This window comes from Gorilla gorilla, chromosome 17 (genome assembly GCF_029281585.2).
Source record: "Gorilla gorilla gorilla isolate KB3781 chromosome 17, NHGRI_mGorGor1-v2.1_pri, whole genome shotgun sequence".
In the NCBI taxonomy this organism is placed as follows: Eukaryota; Metazoa; Chordata; class Mammalia; order Primates; family Hominidae; genus Gorilla; species Gorilla gorilla.
In genome coordinates this window covers 44,325,596-44,337,071 of record NC_073241.2, presented here as the reverse complement: position 1 = coordinate 44,337,071, position 11,476 = coordinate 44,325,596, and positions in this window count along the sequence as shown.

The following is an 11,476-nucleotide window of genomic DNA, read 5'->3' as shown; positions in this document are numbered from 1 at the left end:
TAATGGTCTATAATTCTGGGGTTCTGGCTCTCCTGATACAATCACATCAGCCTGGCTGGCTAATGGAACTTAAGAAGGTTTTGCAAATATAGTACCAAAAGTGGATATATTTTATTAGCTGATTGACTAGCCTTATATTTGTGTATATTTTTTTCCTTCTCTCATGCTTTACAAATAATTCTTAGTGCTTCGTGTCACTTTTCTAAATCTTGGCCTCATGTTTCTGAAAGAAGCATGTGTGCACACACACACATGAGCCCATCTTCCTCTGCAGTTTGCATACTTGTTTTTTGGATGTCCACAAAAGGACAGCCTTAGAATCAGTGGTGTGCTGGAGCTAACTTACACTGGCTTGGAAGAGCTGGCTTGGGGTATCTTTTTCCAAGTCTAATATTCAGTGATGCCATATTGGGAGCTTGAAATCAGCCATGACGAGTATTTTCACCATGGAAATTGGCAAATGCTATAGACTAGGGCTTTTTTTCCCTCTGAAAAGCCAGTTGTTAAAGAGTTACCAGCATTCCACTGCTCAGAATACTCAGTCCACAGTTAATTTCCCCTCAGACAACCTGCCACAGCCTGAAGCAGGGTCGTCTCAGAGACTGCTCTGTTTGCAGTGCACAATTTGACTGGGAGGTAATGACACCAGTTGGATTCAGAGGCTTATAGGCATTTATGTTTCTCTTAGCATAAGACTAAGTATTAAGGTTTTTATTCCAGGTTATTATGAATACAATTATGCCTTGACATTAGAGGATCTTTTTGAAAAGATCTCAACACAAGTGTGTTCTTTTGCAGAAGTTTTTGATTTCCTATTGTTGGCTCCTACTATACCAAATCATAATTCTTACCAAACATGCTTTTCTTGTCAATCAAGGAATAAAATATTTAATGTGTATTTTTCACATGTAAGGCATGGTGATAGGCAATATGTTAGATACAGAGAATAATTGTCTAGCCTCAAATTATTATCTTCAATAAGTGTGTAATTTAGAGAGAGATGCAAAACATGCACACATGAAAAGTTACATAAGAAAATATATAACAGTGTAGAATTTGATTGTATCCAGGCTGTCATGTTTTTCCCTTAACTTCAGTCTCAGCACATCATCGCATCAAAATACACACACACACACACACACACACACACACACAGAGAACCTATTGAAGATTCTGATTAAAGGTTTCTGAAGGGTGAATACCAGGAGACGAGGAAGGAAGTTACATCTCACATTATGCAGCCAAACTTTCTAAAAATCCTCTTTGAATATTTTTCTCTTCCCCCAAATTATTTCTCCCATAGCATGCTTCTTGTCTCTTCTCTTTCCTTTCCCTCTGTCCCTTTTTTCTTTAACCTTCCCTCTCATGCCTCATGTGAGCTCTGTGTTCCCATTTCTTCAGATGTTCTTGAGAGTTTGGCAAAACAAGGATCTCATGGGAGACCCACCCTCATTAGAAGGTAAAGAAGAAAAACTTGGTAAATTCCTATGATTCCATGTGCTTCTGCCACCAATAAAGGATGAAAATTCAAGATGTGTCATAAGAAATATTCTAAATTAGAGGTAAAGAGTTGTGAGTTGTAAAATCAGAGAGGGGTAAACATGAAAAGATCATTTTGGGGAGTGGAAAAGCTTTCAGAAGGAGGAAGTGGTAGGTGAGTAGATGTTCTTAAAATATAGAGAAAGGGAGTGGAGTAGCCAGTTTAGTGCTTCCTCGCCTATGGGGTTCCCTGGAAAGTCATGGAGATGGGCTCACAGCCACCTAGTGAGGAGGGTAGTCAATGTGCCCAGGGAATGCAGATAGTCATCTCTTGCTTTTCATCTTATCATGTCCTTCGACATCCTCAAAATGACCACTAGTTCACAGACTCTTTTCTCCTCTCTCCAAAGAGGAGGAGGAGTCCATGTGTTAGGCAGGCTAAGTGAAGAGCAGTTAGATTTTTAGGACATCTCCAAGATCATGCTGCAAGTTAGCATGGACGTAGGTCAAGGTCATTCCTAAGATATGTAGATTTTACCCAGGACTCTGACTGTTAATGTATTTAATGGGACAGTTTTTTCCAAGTAATTGTGAGATTACAATTTATACCAAAAGAGATAAACCTGGGTTTCCCTTGCTACACACTGTTATGCACGTGAAACCCAATAACCAACTGGAGAATGGTTCTGTCATGCTGTTCAGGTCAGAAAACATCAGCCACCGCCCTCATAGCATTTTTTGGCCTGTATTTTTGTATCAATCAACTAAATAAATTTTTAGGACAGTTTTCCCCTCTTCTTGCCAATGCAGACTCAAATGACTTTGATGTAAAAAGACAGTTTGGCTGTAAAATCTATTGTCAGCAAATTTGCAAAGTTCCTGGATTGAGAATTTTCAGCCTCCTCCTCCAGTCTGGTTGATAAGTTCAGAAATTTCACTCAATCATTATAAATTATTATCAAAATGCAAAGTTACTGCAGGAATTTGCACACTTTCCCATGTCCTATTGATGGAGCTGTCAGCATGGGGCATGGGGAGCCCAGAGTATTACATAATCGCTGTGTGAAGTCGTTAAACTAAGAGCAACCTTATTTTCTTCACTTTCATGTCTGAACATCTACATTAATCTCAATCTCTCCATTCCCAATCAACTAATAAGTACTCCCACTCTTCTGACAGTATCAAAGGCACTTGAGTCATTCAACAGAATTTCATCAGGGCTTCAGGGATGTTTGGCTCATCTGGATTCTGAACAACTTTTCCATCATCAGCAGCAGCTCCTTCTGGCCATGTGACCTTGACTAAGTCATTTAACATCTTTCTGAACCTCAGCATTTTCATCTTCAAGTTAAGTTAATTGTATATTCCATCTCTTCCCAGGCTGTTATGAACATGCAGATTAGCTAATATGTAAGAAATTACTTGGAAACTCTAAAGTTCTGTACAGTATTGTAGTGACTTATATCCTCTTGTCTGATGAGAAAAGCAAGATTGCTATTGAGTCTAATGTTTCACACTCTGGTCCCGAGTGCTGGCATTGAAGGGTTTTTTTGTTTGTTAGTTAGTGTGTTTGTTTGTTTTGAGACGGAGTCTTGCTCTGTCACCCAGGCTGGAGCACAGTAGCATGATCTTGGCTCACTGCAAACTCTGCCTCCCGGGTTCAAGCAATTTTCCTGCCTCAGCCACCCGAGCAGCTGGGATTACAGGTACCCACCACCACACCTGGCTAATTTTTGTATTTTTAGTAAAGACGGGGTTTCTCCAGGTTGACCAGGCTGGTCTCAAACTCCAGATCTCAGGTGATCCACCCACCTCAGCCTTTCAAAGTGTTGGGATTACAGGTGTGAGCCACCACGCCCAGTCTGAAGTTTAATTCTCTGACTATTCTGTAGCATTTCTAGGATGTTCAATACACAAAAGTGGTAGTGGTTTTCTTTAGAACATTATTTATTTCATCCAGATATCTAACATGTTGCCCCCAAATCCAAGTAACATTGTAGACGTGGCATATTATTTTGCTTTCTTGACATATACATTATGGAGGAAAATAGGGGTAAATCATTTCCAGTAGTCACTAGTACATTTCCAACAAATAATATGTCGTTCTATTGAAGCCAAGATTCACGTGAACCACACATAATCCAACGTAAGAGAGATTGCCTAGAAAAAAGAAGCACACCATGAGAACAAACAAACAAATTAAAAAATTACTCAGGTGGCCGGCAGCCACTCTTCCTGTTTCTCGTTTTTGCAACCATCAGTAAGTTCTTCCCAGTTCTGATCTGGGTGCCTCTTTCTTTCCCTCTTAATTCTCCTGAGTCTGCATCATGCAAGCCTAAGAACGAAGCTAGTGAAGCAGATTGTTCCCGAGTGCAGGTAGAGAGGGGAACCTGACTGGACAGGGAGGGATGCCAGGGATACTCGTACGTTCAGAGTTTTTGACCCATCACAGGTATCAAGATGTGGTGAGAATTCTCAACTGAATCGCCTCAGGATTTAGCCGTGTCTGGGTGTGACTGGAATCCTGGAGCAGGGTAGGACTGCTCAGGACTTATTTGTATGAGGAACCAAGGAAAACCTTGGAAAAGAAGGCAGACAGAGAGAAAGGGTCCTTGAGCAGGATACATTTGATTGAGGTCATGGCAGGTATCTTACCTCCATCCGTCTAGAGGTATTTTAGAGGGATGGAGGTATCTGAAGAGGGTATTTTAGAGGGGTGGAGGTATCTGAAGAGTGTAAATATCCACCTCTGCATTGTCCCTGAGCCTGGGTCACATGGACTCACATCAGAAACGTGGGGAGAGCAGCCTATCATAGAACAACAGGTGGAAATAAAAGAGCTGAGGCATTGCAAAAGGAGGGAATGATCAGGGCTGGCGCCAGCAGCTCCTGCTGCAACAGGCTTTGCATCTTCAGCGCGGGCAGATGTCAGTGTGCTCAGGGCAGGCCCTGGACAGTACAAGCTGTGGTTGGCAGTCTGCAACTTTGGCAAGCACTAGAAGTATAACTGATGGCTTTAGTGTCAGCAATGATGGAGGCTGGAGCCAGGGAGGAGCCAAATGGCCGGTGCTCTAGAACAGAACTTAATAAAACAGAATAGCCAAGAGAACTCATTGGGAATATCCAGGAGAGCTCTAGAGGGTAGGAGAATGGTTGAGACCCCTGAGTAATTCGCTGATCTTGCTTTTCAGCCTTCCCATTTATATCATTTTTATGAGTATCTCTGTAGAATGTAAACTCAGTATGAGTGGCCCAAATGCTCCATTTTTCTCTCAGGCCCACCCTGGGTAAATGACTTGAAGTTAATCAGCATGTTAAAGGTTTGGTTCTTAAAAGAATTAGACACTTTTTTTTAAAGGAAAACATAGGTTAGAGGCCATGTTAGACCATCACATAATATATAGCAGATGGGTCGGGCGAGGTGGCTCACGCCTGTAATCCTGGAACTTTGGAAGGCTGAGGTGGGCAGATCACGAGGTCAGGAGTTCAAGACCAGCCTGGCCAACATGGTGAAACCCCGTCTGTACTAAAAGTACAAAAATTAGCCAGGTGTGGTGGCGCACACCTGTAATCCCAGCTACTCGGGAGGCTGAGGCAGGAGAATTGCTTGAACTCGGGAGGCAGAGGTTGCAGTGAGCTGAGATTATGATACTGCACTCCGGCCTGGGTGAGAGAGCAAGACTCCATCTCTAAAAATATATATATATATATGTATATATATATATGTGTATATATATATACATATATATATATAGCAGATACAACCCACAGACATACCATCTGCTTTAAGCTTCGTTCTTTCTTGCTATGTGTGCCCTTAGTTCTCTCATTTATGAAATAAGGGACAGATACTGATGATGCAGAACATACCTTTCAGCTGTAAGCATCCACCTTCCCCGAGTCAGCAGCACAGCTAGCTGCTTAGTAGTTTCAGGGCTAGTGGTTGTCTGCATTATTAAACAAAGAAAAGATAAAAATCTGACAAAAAGGTGCATTTGGTTCAGGAGCAATTCAAGAACTTGGGGAACATCAGCATGCATGTTGGATGAGGCTGACTTAAAAGGTAGAGAAGAGTTCTGTGCTGAAGGACAGGGGTCCCTAAGTGTGGATGTACAGAAGGAAGGATGATTGGTATTCACAGTGGCATCTGAACTTAATAAGGAAGCAGAAGAGGCGTGCAGCCGGATTGTGATGTGATGGGCACATCCTTCTAGAACCTCACAGCTTGTCCCCAGCACAGTCACTCTCAAAGAGGGACCCAAAGCCCTGCCCATTGAGTCTGATCTTTAGATGCTGTGAAGTCCAAGGACATGTGCCTGTGTGTGCTCATGAGCATGCACACATGCGTATTTGCAATTAGAAAAGTATTGCTTATCAAAGTTCAATTAAGAAAGTTTGGGAAATACAGAAAAGTGCATAGAAATAAAAAGAAAATGATCCATGATCGCATTACTTACAAGTAAAACTTATTCATATTTTGGCTTGTTCCTTTCCTGTCTTTTCCTATACAGATGTAAAATATTACTAAATTGTCGTATACAACTGTGCATCCTAATTTTTTCCCTATTTTGTGACAGATAATATTATACTGGTTACTTACAGCATTTTTCTACATAGATGCATCTCATTCACTTGGATGTTCTTTTTCTGTTTTACATTTATGTTATTACCAGTATGTTTCTATTATAAATGATTTTTAAACATATTTGTACAGAAAACTTTGGTTCATATTTCTAATGACTTTCTTGGACAGACTCTTAGGGCATGTACATTTTAGAAGTTCATAGTGTATTCCTTTCTTTATCTTGGTGAATGTGGGTTGATAGTAATGCCCAGACTATACAGGGTCCTGGGCCCTGTAGCTAGAGAGGAAAGAGGCAGGACTGCTTGACCTCTGTAGCTCACAGGTCTGCAGGAAACAGAGAAAGGTTAGAAGCACTTACAATAGGGTGCCTCATTTGGGTGCGAGATGTGTGAAGCCCCTGGTGTTGTCAGACAGCACTAGCAGAAGAACTAGAACGCCTGCCCCTGAAACGGGGGGCTCTGATGCTGCTGAAGAAAGGACATCCAGGCTGAGGCCTGAGGAGAGTATGCAGGAGCCGAGGGGAGCAGGAGGAGACAGGGTGCCCGGGCAGTCTGTCCAAAGGGGATGTACAAGGATTTTTGAGAGAAAATACAGGGCAATTCAAGTTACTGAAAGGAGCACAATAATACTGAATAGTAAGGTGTTAGAGAAAGGAGTTTGCAGAGACAAACTAGGCCGTATTATTAGTATCATCTAAGGCAGGGTTCCCCAACCCCCGAGACACAGATCAGTACCAGTTTGTGGCCTATTAGGAACTGGGCCCACAGCAGGAGGTGAGCAGCAGATGAGCGAGCCTTGCCGCCTGACCTCTGCCTCCTGTCAGATCAGCAGTGGCATTAGACTCACAGATGCGCAAACACTATTGTGAACTGTGCACACAGGGGATCTAGGGTGCATGCTCCTTATGAGAATGTAATGCCTGATGATCTGAGGTGGAATAGTTTCATCCCGAAACTATCTCCCCGCAACCCCTGGTCTGTGGCAAAATTGTCTTCCATGAAACTGGTCCCTTGTGCCAAAATGGCTGGTGACCACTGATCTAAGGCATTTGAGAAACTGGGGGGCAATAAGGAGCCATTGAAATGTTCTCAGTAGGAGTGGGAAGTGATTAATCCTGGGTGTTAGATAAAGGTCACTTTGGTGCATACCCAAGAAGGGAGAAGGCTGGAGGCAGGGAGGCTATGTGGGAGGTGGTGAAAGTAATCTAGGTGAGAAACACTGTCATTTCCACAGGAAAATGGCAGCCAGAGTGGAGAGGGGCTGTTCCCAGGCTATTTAGGAAGCAAAATCGATAGGATTCAGTCACATCTGATTTGGGGGAAGTGGCTAAGTGAGTTGGAGGGCTCTTGAGCTTGTCCTATGTGTATGACTGGGTGGGTGGTGGCCCCAGGCAGGCAGAGAGGGCACACAGGCACAGGAGCTGGCTGGAGGTGTGCAGAGAGCAGGTGCTTAGTGAGTCAAGTTTGTTTCACTTTGAATCTACCGCATTTGAAGGGGAAATTCAAGGGGAGGCAGTGAGCTCTTGTAGCTACAGGTCTGGAGCTAGGGGGCAGGGGGAACTACAGGATGAAGACAATAGGTTGGGAGTCATTGATCTGCACTGAGATGGAGCGAGGAGCAGGCCAGCAACTGTGACCCAGCACCTAACCTAGAAAGGGGGCTAAAAAGCACCAACAAGAGACAATTATGTTCTCAAGACCTTCCCTCAGGGAGAAATGTTCTGGTCTGTCATTTGGGGTGAGGCGGTGAGACCATCAAGGACAGAGAATCAAAAGTCTTCCTCTGGGGAGGGTGTCTGATCAGCTCTAGGGGCATTGGCTTTTCTGGGAAGCTTTGCAAGCTTTGGCCTTGAATACAGGTTGAGCAATTAGTTACAGATTATTTTGTTGGAAGGGTCGCCAAAGGGTCAGCCCTCCTGCAGCACCTGCCTCAGATACATCCCACCACACAGGCCACTGAGATGGCCCTATGAGGTGACACAGAGCCAGGGAGGCCAGCAGACACGGACAAAGGCCGGGAAGCTTACAAAGGAGAAGTCAGCCCAGGAGGGCTGCAGTGAGGCCACAGAAGTCCATGGTGTGAAGGTATAAAAGTACAGAGTTGGATATCAGTGACACTGTGGTTGACAAATCACTTCAAATGATAGTGGAAAAGTCTCCATTGGATTTAAGAAGGTGCTTAGTGGTCATTTTTGGTAGCACAGATGCTAGGAAAGGTGGAGGAAGGCACCATCATGCTAGGTGTTGACTTGTGTTATTGGGGTCAGGAAAGAAAGACAAAGTTCGACAAGTCTTTCAAGAAGTTTGTCCTTCTAAGGGCCAGAGGATGGAGTGTGAGTGTGTCTGCCTCCCTGTCCACTGGCCTCATAGCCTTTGCATCATTTGACAAATGTTTCAGCATAAAATACAGTGTTTTAGCCAAGCACGGTGGCTCACTCCTGGAATCCCAGCACTTTGGGAGGCCGAGGCGGGCTGATTGCCCGAGGTCAGGAGTTCGAGACCAGCCTGGCTAACATGGTGAAACCATGTATTTTGTATTTTGTATTTACTAAAATACAAAAATTAGCCGGGCATGGTGGTGCATGCCTGTAGTCCCAGCTACTCAGGAAACTGAGACAGAAAAATCACTTGAACCTGGGAGGCAGAGGTTGCAGTGAGCCGAGATCACGCCACTGCACTCTAGCCTTGGTAACAGAGCAAGACTCTGTCTCAAAAAAAAAAAAATATATATATATATATAAAATATGTATATATTTATATATATTTATACATATATATGGTGTTTTATTATTTGAACCTTTGACATTTATTTGATTACTAGTAATAGTAAATATTTCCTCTTACGGCTATGTGTAATTTTGCTTATGTTATTTATGTCCATTGCCTGATAGTCTGTTAGATTAACCATGATGTTATTCATTTTGAAGACATATTTCTATATCATAACCTCTTTGCAGTTATATTTGAGGCAAACACATTTTCACAGTATTAATTTTATTACTGCTTGTAACATATAGAATTATTTCCTAACTTTATGTTATAAAATCTCTCAGTGGATTATAGAGTTTTAATAGAAAAGTGAGCAGCAACAGTTTGAGCCCCTTGGGGAAGAGGAGACTCCCTGGGGGGACAGCACGACCTCTGCTTGCATCCTAGATTTTACTGCAGCAGTGTTTGCAGAATGCCTAGCGGGCTCAGAACACCAGCCACGCCGTGGTGGGAAGAAAGCCTTGCTGAGATCCTGTGGCTGAAAACCATCATGGGCTTTTGCTTTCAGACTGCCCATTGCCAACCGATGCAGGCCCAGAGAAGCAAGGAGGAGTGCTGTGCTGGGAAGGTGGTGGGCACATAGATGGAGCTAGACTTGCAGCTTCAGGCCCTAAGCAGCCACATGATCTTGCAGCTGCGGGCCATGCACCTGCTTCTTGGGCCCATGATTGACCAGATGTTCAGCTCCTTAAAGACAGACTTCGGCGCCCTTGGCTGGCAGGGGGTGCAACGTGCAGATGAGAAGCTCTGAGAAGCAGTTCTCAAAGCCAGGATCCAGAGGCTCAGCCATGTGAGTTTCCTGTGTGAGGGAAAAGGCAGGGGCATAGAGGCCACTGAAGTTGGTCTCAAAAGCCCCAGGATACCTTTTGTCTCAGTGGAGGCATCCAGGACACAGCTGTCTTCACTTCTTCACTCAGTCATTTAGAAATTGTTCAGTGAGCACCCACCCTGTATAATTCACTGCTGCTGCAGCTGAGCTCAACATGCTGTCATCTAGGGGAGGAACTTGAAGAGGTTGTATTAAGGAAGAACCACCAGAGGAGTGCCCAGTTGGATGTGACCCCTGATGTGTAGGCATCCAGGAGGCTGAAAGAAGGCTGACCCAGGGCCTGATCACTTGACAATGGACATGCTACCTCACAGAGCGTAACACCACAACTAGCACGTCCTGAGCCCTCAATCAATGTTGTGCAATAAAGGAATAAACCTGGATGTCTTTCCTGTAACCAAACATTGGACTGTTCATCAGCTGTGCACTTTTTGTTCCCCAACGAGCACAAGGGTTTGGACTGCACCATCCACACTCTTTCTTGACTCTCTCTGTACACCATAAATGCATGGTTCAGGGTGATTTTGCTGGGCAAGGGTGATGGTTTGACTATTTGTGTCCCTCCAAAATTCATGTTGACACTTAACGCCCATTGTGGTGGTATTAAGAGGTAGGGACTTTCGGGAAGTGAGTAAGTCACGAGGCCTCTACCATCATGAATGTGATTAGTGCTTTTATAAAAGAAGCTTCAGGCCAGGTGCAGTGGCTTATGCGTGTAATCCCAGTACTTTGACAGGCTGAGATGAGAGGATCATTGAGCCCAGGATTTCAAAACTAGCCTGGGCAACATAACGAGACCCTGTCTCTATGAAAAGTAAAAAATTAGCTGGGCATGGTGCGGTGCACCTGTAGTCTCAGCTACTTTGGAAGCTGAGGCAGGAGGATCACTTGAGCCCGGGAGGTTGAGGCTGCAGTGAGCTATGATCGCACCACCGCACTTCGGCCTAGGCAACAGTATGAGACCTTGTCACACACGCACACACACACAAAAAAAGTTTCAGACAATAGCCTGGCCTGGCCTTCCCATCTCTTCTGCTGTGAAAACACAACATGCATCCCTTTTTGCCTCTTCAGCACATGAGGATATAGCAAAAAGGCCCAGGCCCTCAACAGGCTCTGAATCTGCTGGTGCCTTCATCTTGGACTTCAGAGCCTCCAGAACCATAAGAAATAAATTTCTATTCTTTATAAATTACTGAGTCTGTGGCATTTTGTTACAGCGGCACAAACAGACTAGGACAGGGAGGTTGGGAGTGCACCGTGTGATGTGTCTTTGCAAAGTTTACCCTGTACAAAGCTGACTGGCCCTACGGGATTTGTTAGCAACTAGCTGGGCCAGATCATTAGAAAACAACTTGAAATGCAGAATGAGGAATGGTGGCAAATTTGGCTATTTTTCTCAGGGTTTTGTTCAGCACCATTTGCTGCCATGCTACCAGCATAGTGGTTTGTGTGGCCTGTACATCCAGAATACCTGGGTTCAAATCCTGCTCCCTACCTGTGTGATCTTGAGCAGGTGATATGAGCTGCCTGTGCCAAGTTCCGCATCTGTAAAGTGAGGGTGGTAAAAGGACCTACCTCGTAGAGTTGCTGTGAGAATGAAGTAAGTTGGTGGGTGAAAAGGTGGTGAATATTCGTATTATTGATGTTATTATCACTGTAAGCAGCAGTGGCAGCAGCTGCCAAGCCTCACATTCCAACCTGAGAATTTCCAAGAGAAGACAGATGATCTTGTAAAACTCCAGGAGGTCACATCTCTGATTTCCACCTCTCCCGTCTACAGAGCCAAACCTTTCCGCAGAACTCTCCCTGCTA